This window comes from Ranitomeya variabilis, chromosome 3 (genome assembly GCF_051348905.1).
Source record: "Ranitomeya variabilis isolate aRanVar5 chromosome 3, aRanVar5.hap1, whole genome shotgun sequence".
In the NCBI taxonomy this organism is placed as follows: Eukaryota; Metazoa; Chordata; class Amphibia; order Anura; family Dendrobatidae; genus Ranitomeya; species Ranitomeya variabilis.
The window spans coordinates 196961530-196976805 of record NC_135234.1 but is presented as its reverse complement, the minus strand read 5'-3'; positions in this window follow the sequence as shown (position 1 = coordinate 196976805).

Genomic DNA, 15276 nt, shown 5'->3' with positions numbered 1-15276 from the left:
GTGTTTGTGGGCTTTCTTAGGCATCATCTTTAGAAGAGGCTTCCTTACGGGATGACAGCCATGCAGACCAATTTGATGCACTGACAGGCTGACCCCCACTCCTTTAACCTTTGCAGCAATGCTGGCAGTACTCATACGCCTGTTTTGAAAAGACATGCTCTGAATGTGACGCTCAGCACGTGCACTCAACTTCTTTGGTTGACTATGGTGAGGCCAGTTCTGAGTGGAACCTGTCTTTTTAAACCTCTATATGGTCTCGGCAACTGTGCTGCAGCTCAGTTTCAGGGTGTTGACTTTATTTGTATAGCTTAAGTCATCTTTATGTAAAGCAACAATTCTTTTTTTTCAGATCCTCACAGGTACCATGTTAAACTTCCAGTGACCAGTATTATTATTATTGTTATTTATTTATATAGCACCATTAATTCCATGGTGCTGTACATGAGAAAGGGGTTATGTACAGAGTTATAGATATCATTTACAGTAAACAAATTTACAATAACAGACTGGTACAGAGGGGAGAGGACCCTGTCCTTGCGGACTTACATTCTATGGGATAATGAGGAAGAGACAGAATTTCAGGGGTGCTGGAGCTCTGGTGGTGGTGAGGCGGCAACTCGGGTGCTGGTGAGGCAGCAGCTCGGGTGGTGGTGAGGCGGCAGCTCAGGTGGTGATGAGGCAGCAGCTCGGGTAGTGGTGAGGCAGCAGAATGGTTATTGCAGGCTGTAGGCTTTCCTGAAGAGATGGGTTTTCAGGTTCCATCTAAAGGATCCGAGGGTGGTGGATAATCGAACGTGTTGAGGCATGGAATTCCAGAGGATGGGGGATATTCGGGAGAAATCTTGGGGACAGGTTGTGGATGGCTTTGTAGATCAGTGTTAGTAGTTTGAACTGGATTCATTGGGGAATTGGGAGCCAGAGGAGGGATTTGCAGAGGGGAGAAGCAGGGGAGTAGCGAGCAGAGAGGTGGATTAGCCGGGCAGCAGAGCTGAGGACAGACTGGAGCGGTGCAAGAGAGTTAGCGTGGAGGCCACAGAGGAGGGTGTTGCAATAATCGAGGTGGGAGATGATGAGGGCATGCACAAGAGTTTTGGTAGATTGTGGGCTGAGGAAGGGACAGATTCTGGCAATGTTTTTGAGTTGGAGGAGACAGGAGGTGGCAAGAGTTTGGACATGTGGTTTGAAGGACAGGCAGAGTCAAGCATTACCCCGAGGCAGCGGATTTCAGGTGCGAGAGAGAGAGAGAGTGTATGAGACAAGTATGAGAGAGTGTGAGAGCGATAACATCAAATAATAACACTCCTGCTCCCTTTTCACACCTGAGACCATATAACACCATGGAACCTGTCAAAAACTGAAAAAACTGAACCTGTCAAAAACTGAACTCCTTGTGTTTCCTCCCTCTACTAACCTACCTATGCCCAACATTGCCATTTCCATGTGTGATTCTACCATTACTCCCCAGCAACATACCTGCTGTCTTGGAGTTATACTTGATTCAAATCTTTCATTCGACCCCCCCTCATCCGATCACTGGAAAAATGAAAGCAAATGTTACCATCCACCTTTAGTGTCTCCCCTATTTCCTCATAGATTGTAAGCTTGCGAGCAGGGCCCTCATTCCTCTTGGTATCTGTTGATTTATGTGATTATTGTTATGCTGTGATGTCTTTTGTCTGTACAAGTCCCCTCTAAAACAAAGTGCTGCGGAATATGTTGGCGCTATAGAAATAAAATTATTATTATTAACACTAATGAGTCACAAGACACCACGGAGAAAAAAAAAATTATAATTGTCCACAATTTGCACATTTTCACTTAAGGGTGTATTCACTTTTGTTGCCAGCGGTTTTGACATCAATGGCTATATGTTGAGTTATATATTTAAACTGTTATACAAGTTGAACACTGACTACTTTTCTTTGTATTAGAGTGTTATATCTTCAGTGTGGTCCCAAGAAAAGATATAATAAAATATTTACAAAAATGCAAGGGTAGATTCACTTTTGTGATCTACAGTATATATTTACATACATGCAGTGGATGAAAAAAGTGTTGGACACATCTTCTAAGCAAATATATTTCTAAAGGTGCTATTGACATAAAATTTTTGTTTTTTGCCAGATGTCTGTAGCAGCTCATCCAACCAAGCACACAAAGAAATCAAACCATAGATGTCTATAAATTAAGTTATGTGTAATAATGAGAAATGACACAGGGAAAAGGTTTTGAACACGTTTACTGAAATATAACCCCTTCACCACCCAGCCTGTTTTTACCTTCATGACAGGCCAAATTTTGCAATTGTGATCAGTGTCACTTTGTGATATAATAACTCTGGAATGCTTCAACAAATCCCAGACTGATTCTGACACTGTTTTTATGTGACACTTTATGATGGTGGTAAATTTAGGTAGATATTTTTTGTATTTATTTGTGAAAATATCAGAAATTTGGCGAAAAATTTGAACATTTCACAATTTTCAAACTTTTTTTTTTTTTTACACTTACCACGTGTCTGCTTTACATCACCTTCATTTTTTAAACATCATTTTTTGTTAGGAAGTTATTAAGGGTTAAAAGTTTATCAGCAATTTCTCATTTTTACAACAAAATGTATAAAACCATTTTTTTTAAGGACCACATCAGATTTGAAGTGACTTTGAGTGGCTTATATGACACAAAATAGCCACAATGGCAACCATTTTAAATCTGCACTCCCTAGAGTGCCAAAACAACATTTAAGAAGTTTAGAAACCTTTTAGTTGCTTCACAGGAATTTTGAAAGGAAAAAATATACATTTTACTTATTCCTACAAAAATGTTGCTGTTTTTTGGAGGGGTGCGGTTTTCTCTGGAGCCTTACAGGAATTTCTCTTCTTTTGTTAAAATATCATGATTCTTTGGAACCTCACAGCAATTTTCTCTCTGATTACTACTGTATGTCCTAGGCATCTAGCCTGTCTGATTTTATTTACTTCTCATAGCTCCTACTTATACCCCATCTTCTACTGATAAAGCATATATTGATGGTCTTTTTAGGCTCTGTGTGTGTGGTTTTTGGTACTGTGGCACCACCTTGTGATTTCCCACTTTTTAACATTTCTAGTTACATGTATGTGAATTTTTGATATATTAATAAAATTTGCATGTTTGTATATTACCTAATTCTGGTGTATATCCTTTTTCTATATGATTGTATTCCAATCTTGTACTGAATCTGTTATTCTGTTCGTGTAGCATTATGTCGTGGCACTGCGTGTAGCTGACTAATTCTTAGCTATATGTAACGACAGACAAGGCTTAGCTTACTTAGCTTACGCTCCCACTTCGCAAGGCCACGATGACGTGGGGCATGCGTCAAAGGTGGTAATAAAATGTGGACCCACTGGACCACAGGGGGGCCCAGGCCTACCCGCACTAGGGATGGGCAGCGAACAGGGTCTGTGGCAACTGAGCATGTGGGCAAGAAGGTAAAATGCAGGAGAAGATGACACTGCACAACTTCAGGTATGAAGAAACAAAGTTTACTAAGCAAAGTCACCATACAGATACAAGACATTACAAAGCTAGGCTCTCGATTCTGCACATCAAGCAAGGGTGAACATTACAGGACAGCAGACATCACACAATGGTAAGAGGTGTTCACGGGTTGATGCAGTCCAGGGTCATCTGGCACGTGCATATCAGGAGAACCTCTCTCTCAGGTCTCAGACGTAGCACAGGCACAGCAGGAAAACATCAGACACCACCCTCGGACAGATGTAATCCCAGGATGGACCCCAGGGAACAGGCCAGACATCGGGACACAGGCAAAATACAAAGAGCACAAGTCCAGGAATATCAAAATAGAAACTCAGGACATCGGCTGGTCAGATCCAGGACACACAGGCAGAGCTGTCAACAAGAATGAAGGCTGGAAACTCCCTAGGAACACGGAGGAGGAGCTCTTCCAGGAACACAAGTGGGACTAACTTAGAAACACAGGCTGGACCACCAGGACCATGGACTGAATATCTGGACACTGGACAACAGACACGGCTCCAGGCAGAGAGTGGCAGGACATCAGGGACACCAACAGAACATCAGGTAAGACTCCAGGCACCAGATGACGGTCATCAGGCTCCAGGCACCAGGTGGAGATAGTCAGGCACCAGGCAGCAGTCGTCAGACTCCAGGCACCAGGCAGTGGTCGTCGGGCTCCAGACACCAGTCAACAGTCGTTCCAGAGCCCTGTCAATTATATCCTTTATATTTTTACATGAAGAGACAAAATGATTTGCACAATTTCTTTCAATATTCCAATATTTGTTGTTAATTTCCCAACATGTTTGGAAAATTGTTAAATGTTTATAAAGTTAAACTTTTAACACTTCTATTTTTGAAAGTATTCTTAGTCTGTGACATTTTCTTCTAAACCTACCTGAAACTTTTGCACAGTACTGTAGACATGAGGGCATAATCCAAAATAAGTAGATATTCACTCAAATGTGATTCTGTTCATTAAAAAAAATTTCAATGGCTAAAAGAATTTGATGAATTTATTCCAATGGAATTGAGTTCTACTGCAATTTTACAAAAATCTATATTCTCCTGAATGTGAATTTTTGTAATTTGCTCTGATTAAATTGAGCAAAAGTACTACTGGCCGCCAATTTGCTGAACTGTAGAGGTCTTGATGACAAAAGATTTAAGGTGTTACTCTAAACTTTTTTTTTATTTTTGTGGGACTAAGAACTAACAGGCAGTTGTAACTAGTTATCTGCCTGCTCTGCTCGGAGCTGATTTCTGCTGGCTCAGAATGGTCATCTGCAGTTGCAGCTGACATCATGTTGACAAAGCAGTATTTTCTCTTCTGCTCTGCTTTGTTGATGGGGCATGTCTAGCAATATCATGCTGATTTACAGCTGGCTCCCCATTGACTAACTGCATGGAGCCAACTGTCAAACAGCATGATGTCCTCAGTGATGCCCGTTCCATTGAGCAGACAGGAAGAGCTGCTCTGTTTATGAGAGGTGAAATGAAGCAGCGGAGATTTTTCCTATGCAGAACAGGCAGGTAGCAACTACCTGTCTGTTAATTATTATCTCCATGCACAAAAATAAAAGTCCCAGATAATGCCTTTACAAACAACTCATACCTCTCCTGTCAACTGCTTGTTCTCCCCCATATGGTTTGCAGTGCCTCTACCTACTGCCACCACATGCAGAAACCCCAGACTTTTTTTACACTTGGATGGGACATCTATGCACATACACAGGGATGTCCCAGGCCTTCTAGGCATCTTGTCCTAGAGTGCACATTGTGAGGTCGAAGAAGTGTTGTAGTGACATGACAGAATGCGCCGTGATCTTAGAACGCGCGTACCCTAAGCCAAGAATTAGCGCCATGGCAAAGCATGTGAATGTGCATTGAAAGTTTGCTTCAATGTCTTGACATCACCGACACAAAAAGAGGACTTAAAGATCCTCCAAAAAAATTGAAAAAAGTCAAAGAGAAAAATGCAGAGATGTTTACCTGCTGAAGCCTCCAACCAAATGCACTAGCAGGGTTCGGCGGACACGATTAATGATGGCAAAAACACAGGTGCAAAAAATACCGATGAAACAACCACTTTCAATCCAGTGTTGGCTGTTTGGCATTAGTGCACAAAAAGATAAGCGATAATTGTATGTGGCGTTGCTCACACAGGCAATGCAAAGCATCTAATTTAAAGCCTATTACTGACGCACATATATGCGGGCCGCCCAGTGCCACAAAATGCATGCTATGTGAACAGAGGCCAACAGTTTACAGAGCCATCTTGGTCTGACCGCACCCTGCAAGATAAAGTGCAAAAAAGAACCCACATATCAATGTATGTAAGGTATTAGTTTATATTGGGGCCTCAATACGTAAGCTGGCAACCTGCGTCAAGGGTCCTTGTTTTTTTTTTTTGCACTTTATCTTGCAGGGTGCGGTCAGACCAAGATGGCTCTGTAAACTGTTGGCCTCTGTTCACACAGCATGCATTTTGTGGCACTGGGCGGCCCGCATATATGTGCGTCAGTAATAGGCTTTAAACCAGATGCTTTGCATTGCCTGTGTGAGCAACACCACATACAATTATCGCTTATCTTTTTGTGCACTATTGCCAAACAGCCAACACTGGATTGAAGGTGGTTGTTTCATCGGTATTTTTTGCACCTGTGTTTTTGCCATCATTAATCGTGTCTGCCGTACCCTGCTAGTGCATTTCTTTGGAGGCTTCAGCAGGTAAACCTCTCTGCATTTTTCTCTGTGACTTTTTTCAATGTCTTGACATCACGACGAGCGCTGTAAAGTTGCAATACACAGACTCTAGCATGGGACTTCTAGCCTTGACTATGCCTGGGATGTCCCTGCTTTTGAGCAGGAATGTCCTGAGTTTAGTGGTAACTGAAAGTCCTGTTCTGTCCTGTTGATACCTTGGGTTTTAGCATGCAATGGCAGTAAGGAGATGTGCCAAGAACGGTATGGGGGACAGTGAGCATCGGAGGTTGAGCAGTTATGTGAGTGTTGGCTGTCTTTTTTTTCTATATCTCACATTTACTAAGGGACATTAAATTCAAGGAAAATAAATTTAATATTAATCATTTCACAATAAAATCAGCATGATTTTGCAAATTAGAATCTCATCAGATATGCTCATCTCTAGTAGCAAATCATAAGTGCCCTGAAAAAGCGTTTTTATGCTTTGAGTTCTACTCAGACCTGAACACATAATAAGAGGAGTGCAGAGAAGTAATAAAAGGCAATACTCACCTGTCCTGCTGCCACAACTTCCCACCTGGTACTGTACTTCCTTTCTCTTGTCTTTATACTTTTTGGATCTTTTGCTGCTGAGTAGGTCTCCCACTGTCATATGGATTGCAATGCACATGGGCACCTGAATTTCGTATTCAGTGCTCAGAGCTTCCTGCACTGACTGTGTCAGCGCCGGCTGGCCGTAAAGCAGAGCACAGCGGTGACATCACCGCTGTGCTCTACTTTACTGCCGGCACTGACACATTCAGTGCAGGAAGCTCTGAGCAGCAGCGCGTAACCCTGTGGACGCCGGGGGACATGACAGACATCAGAAGGTGAGTATGTAGTGTTTATTTTTTTCACTTTTACAATGGTAACCAGGGTAAATATCGGGCCCTGCGCTTAGTAACCCAATATTTACCCTGGTTACCCGGGTGCTGGAGGGGGACTTCGGCATCGTTGAAGACAGTTTCAACGATGCCGAAGTCGTTCCCCTGATCGTTGGTCGCTGGAGAGAGCTGTCTGTGTGACAGCTCCCCAGCGACCTAAACAGCGATGCTGTAGCGATCGGCTCGTTGTGTATATCGCTGCAGCGTCGCTGAGTGTGACGGTACCTTAACACTTTTCCTCTTATTATCTTCCCATTTTGTTTGCACCAAATTTTGCACACAGCTGACTGGGATGAACCAATACTTTTTTTCTTATTACCACACACCATGCTTTATTTGAATCTTGAAGTTTTCAAATTTTTCTGGTGCTTCAATTAGCACTCTTGTTGAGGCTGTGTGTTCTTCAGCTGGCCAACTCTGACTGCTCAGTAAAATCTGTAAGTATTCAGTCTTCAATAATTTGACTAATTTGTGTTTCTTCAGTCACCTTCCACGACAGCAGTATCGGAGGATGTCTCCCCACCCTAATAGGGGACAGGAAACAAAGAGGTTAAATACCCCTCCCCTTCCTGCAACCACCAGTGTTTTTCCTGTCCCCTATGGGGCATGAAGAGGTTCTCTGATGGTGCTGCTGTGGCCGGCGATTGGGAGCGCTGTTACCTTGAAGCCGGGCAGTCGAGGTCGGGGGCTCCGCTCTCCTCCTTTGGACTGCTCCCATCTCCGTGTCCACCGCACGACTTGGAACCTCCACCCACCCTACCCATGCCTTTTTCGGGAGGCAAAGCAGGGCGGTGCGGTGCACCAGGGTCCTCCTGCAGCTCCCTGTCTTCCTCCTTCCTCCACGCTGCTGCTGGTGGTGGCGCACGCACACCGGAAGTGACGCGCACCCAAATTTCCGGCTTCATTGGCTCCATACGCTGAAGCTCCCGCGCACGCCGGCGGCGTCCCTGCCCCCAGGACATCCAGCGGCAGCCATGACGGGCATCTCTGACCCCCCCACAGACCCTAACGAGGAGGAGGAGCACCACCAAATTCACTGGGAGCCTCGGTAAATCATTTATTCCTGGCTGGGGAAGCCTCCAGGTAAGACCTTCTGTCTGTGACCCTCTGTATCTGGACCATTGACCATATGGATGGCGACAAACCCCTACACTCTGCTCCTGCAGAGCCCAGCGTTCACCCGTCTACTGTAAGTAGTGGGATGATGTCCCTTGCTGTCCATTTAAATTTAAGTGACTTAGTCCACCTTTCTCTCTCGTTTAAGGGAGACAAGGTCACTGCCCCTAGGAAGGATAAGATGCCCAGTCGCAAGTGTGCTGCATGTGCGTCCAAGCTTCCCTCCGCATATAAAAAGAAGCTCTGTCAACCATGCACAGACAAAGTTCTGCGTAGTGAACAGCCCTCACTCATGGACAGCATCAGAACCCTCATCAGACAAGAGATTCAGTCCTCCATGGTGGCCTTTTCTCAAACCCCAACACCGCAGCCTCCCCCTCCTAAGAAAAGGAAGATAGCCCTGGTAGTTTCCAACTCTGACTCGGGCGAGATACATACCTCGAGTTCAGAGGACATTTGGGAGAATGAGGGTTCTACTTCTGCTCCCAAATCTGACAATAAAAAATATCTCTTCTCCTCCGAGGATATGGAAGAGTTAGTTTCCATGGTGAGGGGCACCATGGAGGTAGAAGAGGAGGTAGAGGGCCATTCCGTACAGGATGACATGTTTGGGGGTTTGAAACCTAAATCTGTGAAGGGATTCCCCATACACGAAAATATCGAAAGCCTTATCCTCCATGAGTGGGACCTACCGGAAAAGGGGTTAACCGTCCCATCGGAGTTTAAGAATCCCCTTTAGGGAGACTGTTCTCTATTAGAAATGCCCAAAGTAGATGTTCAAGTGTCAAGGGTAACCAAAAAAACGGCTCTACCCTTTGAAGATTCCGCTCAGCTGAAAGATCCCATGGATTGGAAAACTGAAAGCTTATTGAGGAAATCTTGGGACACCAACTAATTTACTGAGATTTAACGTGGCCTCAACATGTGTAGCCAGATCCTTGTTTCTCTGGCTGCATACCTTGGAAAATCATCTTGTACAAGGTACTTCTAGGGGAGAGATTCTTAATTCTCTCCCTCTGCTTCAGAAGGCGACTGGATTCCTCGTGGATGCCTCCGCAGAATCAGTACGAGTAGCCGCTAGATCAGCTGTCCTCACTAATTTGGCTAGAAGGGCCTTGTGGCTTAAATCCTGGGGAGGGGATATTACCTCAAAGTCCAAGCTTTGTGGTATTCCCTTCCAAGGTCATTATGTATTTGGGCCTGTCCTGGATGAAATCTTGGACAAAGCCTCAGATAAGAAGAAAGTCCTTCCGGAACAAAAGAACCCTAGAAAGCGTTTTTTTCGTTCCCCCATGACCAAGCTCCCCAACAAAATTACAGGGGCAAGGGCAAATCGGGACGGTGGAGCTACCCCAAAGGAGGGAAAACCAGAAATATCCTGGTCCCTCAACCTCAGCAGACCTCTGAGAAGCAATGACTGCTCTCCGGTCGGAGGTTGACTCTCGCGATTCCTCTCCCAATGGCAGACGATCACCATGGATCGGTGGGTCCTGCGTACCATACGGGAAGGCCTAAGATTGGAGTTTGAGAGTCCTCGCCCTCACCGTCTAAACATCACTTCTCTACAGTCTCCAGGACTTTGGGATTCTCTGATACCGGATATTCTAAGCCTGCTTCAGGCAGAGGTGATTTCCCATGTACCACATCGGGAAATAGGAGAAGGTCACTATACCCACCTTTTTCTGGTGAAAAACCCCTCTGGGAAACACCGTATCATCATAAACCTGAAACCTCTAAATCAGGTAATAAAATACCGAAGATTCAAAATGGAATCGATCAGATCAGCAATCCCGCTGATTGGTTAGGACTGGGTAATGGCGACGTTGGACCTGAGGAACGCATACTACCATGTGCCAATACATCCAGACCACAGGAGGTTCCTCAGGTTCGCAATTTCCCAAAACAAGCAAGTCAGCCACTACCAATTCAATGTCCTTCCTTTCGGAGTCTCGTCTGCTCCACGAGTCTTCACCAAGATCATGTCAGAAGCGGTAATCTTTATCCGACAACAGGGGGTCTGTGTCATTCCATACTTGGATGACTTTCTCATCATCGCCCCATCCGCTTCGCGCCTCAATCAGGACGTGACGAAGGTCCTCGATATCCTAAGGTCACTCGGGTGGATCCCGAATTTGGCAAAATCAGATCTCCGGCCATCTCCACGGAAGAAATTCCTAGGAGTTCTTCTGGACTCGGAGAAGAGGATGTCCATTCTACCCGAGGACCATCAGATCGATCTTGTCCACAGGATCTCCAGGTTCAAAAGCCAAAAAACCCTGAATCTAAGAGACTCTATGTCAATCCTGGGTTCATTGACATCATGCATCCAGTCAGTCTCCTGGGCCCAAGCCCATATGAGAATTCTTCAATCTCACATCCTGACGTATTCAAGAGGATGCTAGATGGCTTTAACCAGGAAGCTTCCCCTTCCCTCTCGTGTGACATCTTCCCTCTCATGGTGGCTGAACTCCCAAAACCTACATCGGGGAGTCAACTGGGATCAGACTCTTCTCAGAGTACTCACAACAGACGCAAGCCAGAGAGGTTGGGGCGCCATGATCGAAGGCTCCCACTTTCAGGGGTTGTGGCCCCCGATGTAAGACACAGCTGCTCAAATCTGAAGGAATTGAAAGCTGTGGAAGAGGCGCTAAGAGCCGCATCTGCCCTCATTCAAGGTCACCATGTACGGGTGATGTCCGACAATATGACCACTGTGGCCTATCTCCGGCACCAAGGGGGCACAAGACACTCGAGCCTAAATATAACTGCTGGAAGGATTTTTTCCTTGGTGGAGAATCACCTTCTGTCCATCTCCGCAGTACATATAAAGGGATTGGACAATTCCCAGGCGGATTACCTCAGCAGGAGGGACTTCCATCCAGGAGAGTGGTCTCTAAACCAGGATGCATTCCTGTCCTTAGTCCGGAGGTGGGGAACTCCCGATGTGGTGCTGTTCGTCAACAATCGGAATACAAAATCAAACACCTTCTTCTCCCTGACCTCCTCAAACGAGGCGCATGGACTGGATGCTGTTGTGAATTCCGTTCTGGAGCTCCCTCCTGTGGTTGCTAATGGTATTTTTGTGAGTTCGGCCCTTGGGCTCCCTCTGGTGGTTTCGAGTGGAACTGCTGCTCCTTTAGGTAGCTGTAGCAGCTGCCTCCACTGATCGCCTTGCCTGGGTTTGTTATTTAAACCTGCTCTGGGCTTTAGTTCATGCCAGCTGTCAATGTTCTTGGTTGGATTTGGTTCTCTCCTTGGATTTCTCATATGGCCTGTCCTTGTCAGCAAAAGATAAGTTTTTGCTAGTTTTTGTTTGTCCATTTGTTTGGACTCTATTGCTCTGCAAATATGTCTCTTTTTGTCCAGCTTGTCACTGTCATATTCAGGCTAGCTGGAAGCTCTGGGAAAGCAGATTTGCCCCTCCACACCGTGAGTCGGTGTGGAGTTCATTTTTGTAAACTCTGCGTGGATTTTGTAGTTTTTAATACTGACCGCACAGTATCCTTTTCTCTCTGTCTATCAAGTTTAGTATTGGCCTCCTTTGCTGAAATCTGATTTCATTTCTGTGTACGTCATTTCCCTCTCCACTCACAGTCAATATTTGTGGGGGGCTGTCTTTCCTTTGGGGGTTTTCTCTGAGGCAAGATAGCTTTCTATTTCCTACTTTAGGGGTAGTTAGCTCTTAGGCTGTGACGAGGTGTCTAGGGAGAGTCAGGAACATCCCATGGCTATTACTAGTGTTGTTGTTAGTGTCAAGGTGAAAATGTATTTTCTTATATACTTTTTATACTTTTATATAACTTTATACTCTTTTTGTACTGCTATACTTTTATACTGTGAAACAATAAGTTTTTCCTATCTGTTAGTTAATGCAAATGTAATTGTATTTAAAGATGGCCCCTTGCATCCAGGAGATGCTATGACTACCCAGGGAGGGAATCTGCCCTGTGATATAGTGTTACACACTGCAGGCCCTATATATGATTACAAGACACCCGAGCACTGCTGCACAGTATTGCAGACAGAGCTCACCTGCAGGACATGCTACAGGTGTGCTGATTCAGCTTCATGGAGACAAACAGAGACCTGTTGCTTATTATAGTGGCCGCCTGGATACGGTGGCAAGAGGAAGCCCCTTCTGTGTTCGGACTGTGTTGTCTGTCCAGCTATTGCTACACAAATCTTCAGAGATTGTTTTGGATTACCCACTGATGGTCCACACCCCACACGATGTATATAGTATCCTTAATCAGGTACAACCTAGCCACCTGTCTATGGCCGGACAGCTGCGACTTCGGTGTGCTATTCTCATGCCTACTAATGTGACTTTGAAAAGGTGCACTGTCCTGAACCCCGCTACTTTTCTCCTAGTTCCCCTGGATCCAAAGGGGGGAGGAGTAGGTGATAGGTGACATGAAAAAGGACACTCTTTTTCTTTCTAGAATGGATCCAGAGGAACAAGATTAGGTTTCCAAACCCCATGATTGTCTAGAATTGATGTCTCAGGAAACGGCTGGTCTCTAGTGTGCCCATTCTAATGCTGATTTTGAGCTTTTTGTAGATGGATCCCGTCACCAAGATGACCAAGGACGCTACTGTACCAGATATGCTGTGGTCTCAGAACATGAGATAATCAAGGTAGAGTCAATGCCAGCTCATATGTCTGCACAAGAAGCAGAAGCTCAAGGCGCTTACAGAAGCGTGCAAACTAGCAGAAGGTAAGACTGTAAATATCTACACTGATTCCAGGTATGCTTTTGGCATTACACACGGTTATGGGCCTATCTGGAGAGCCAGGGCTTTCCTGACAGCAAATGGCCACCCCTTTAAACATGCTGAGGCAGTCCAGCAACTTATGAATGCACTACAGTTTCCCACCTAAGCAGGCATCATAAAGGTAAAGGCACATAGCAAAGGCACTGATGGACGGACGAAGGGTAACGCACTGGCAGACCAGGCTGCGAAGAAAGCAGCAAGCACTCCTGTAGCCTCTCAAGTACATCACCTGGACACCCCACCATCTCCACTTGTGTTGAAAGACATCTTAGCCCAGTTACAAGAACAGGCAAGTAAGGAGGAGAAAGATAGGTGGCAAAAGATAGGGGCTTGCTCTGATACCGTTACCGGACTATGGGGGAGGGGTGAAAAGGTCTGCCTACCACAGGTACTGTACCCAATGATGGCACAGGTTCTGCACGGGAATGTGCACCACTCGAAGACGGCCATGTGTGACACCCTACAGAAACAATGGATTGCCCCCGGGTTTTCCACCTGCGCAGAAAGGCAGGTACAGAGCTGCATGATATGTGCCACACATAATCAGGGTAGGACAGTGAAAACCCCATCCAAACACACTCCCCGGCCCCTTTAACCAATTCCAGAGACTGCAGATTGATTAAATTCAGTTACCCAGGGTAGGGACGTATGAGTATGTGTTGGTCTGCATTGATTTATTTTCAGGTTGGCCAGAAGCCTACCCAGTTGCCAAAGCTACGGCTAAGACAACGGCGAAGAAACTGATGGCTGAGATCATATGCAGGTATGGAGTTCCTGAAGTCATTGAAAGCGATCGGAGTTCCCATTTTACTGGAGAGATCATGTCAGAGGTAATGGCAGCACTGGGGGTAAGTCAAGCATTGCATACTCCATTCGCAGAGTAGTGGAAGAGTGGAGAGACTAAATGGAACTCTTAAGCTTAAAATCCAGAAGGCAATGGCAGAGACTGGTAAACCATGGACAGAATGCCTTCCTCTAGCTTTGTTTTCAGTAAGATATACCCCAAACAGGAAGACAGGACAGTCACCGTATGAGATTCTGTTTGGCAGGAGCCCCAATCTTGAATGTTTCTTTCCACAACAGTTGCAGATCAAGTACCAGGACTTGACTAGCTATGTGCAGGCCTTACATGGACACCTTGCCAAAGTGCATTTAACTGTCTTCAGTTCTCTTCCAGACCCAGACAAGGTTCCTGGACACCATGACTTTGTGCCAGGAGACCTGGTGTATGTGAAAAAGTTTGTGCGCAGAGATTGTCTCCAGCCAAGATTTGAAGGACCCCACACGGTGATCCTGGTCACCCCCACTGCAGTAAAACTTGAAGGAAAGAGCACCTGGATTCACGCTTCACACTGCAAAAGAGACCGAACCAGTGTTTAATCACAGAAGTGACTGAAGGGAAATGTTGCTGTTTTTGACCTTGGGACTGGGGGCCATCCTCGCCCCTACCTCTTCGGCCCCTGTTGTAAATAAGAATTCTGGCCCCACTATTCTCTGGGTAAACCTGACAGCCCCGGTGAATATCTGGCGATTTGATTTCTGTGATGTAGTCAAGTGCCTTGAGACTGAACGGATAGTAGGGGGAACTATCCAGTTTTATATGTGTGTTACCAGACAATACAATGATAATTGTCATTATTGGACAGATGCTGCCTGGAGTACAGGGAAAGATTGGGGATATAAACCTAGCGAAGCCATGTTCCCTAAGGATAGGACGGGTAGGAGTCTTCGTGAGAGAATGCATCTAACAGCCCTTCTGCAACCACTTAGGGGCTGTAAATGGGGTAAAAGTTGTCACCCCCTCCTCCTGAATCTTGAAAGCCCCCAATCTGCTGATCTGCAGACGTTTGTACTGGGAAGATCTTATAATTATGTACTTAGTAGTGGATACCATGGGAATTTAGGCCCAGGTGAGCGTTTGCAAAATGTAGTTAATGAAGTGATCCCCATTCCAGGTCTCAGTTGGCAAGAGGTTTTCTCCATAGAAACACAAACAGCCCCAAGGAAAAACCTATGGTTAGAATGGGTAAGATACAATGTAAAAGTCCAGAACATCTCTGTAGGATGTATTGCTTGTGCTGCTGCGAATACGCACCTCTACACACATGCATTGCTTTTCCCTGATGACAACATCACTGCCTGTGTTATGAATCTGTTGAAAGGTTTGAAGCCCACTGATTGCCCAGACTATGTCCCATTAATTCATGAGAAACCCAAACTAAAGGTCCCA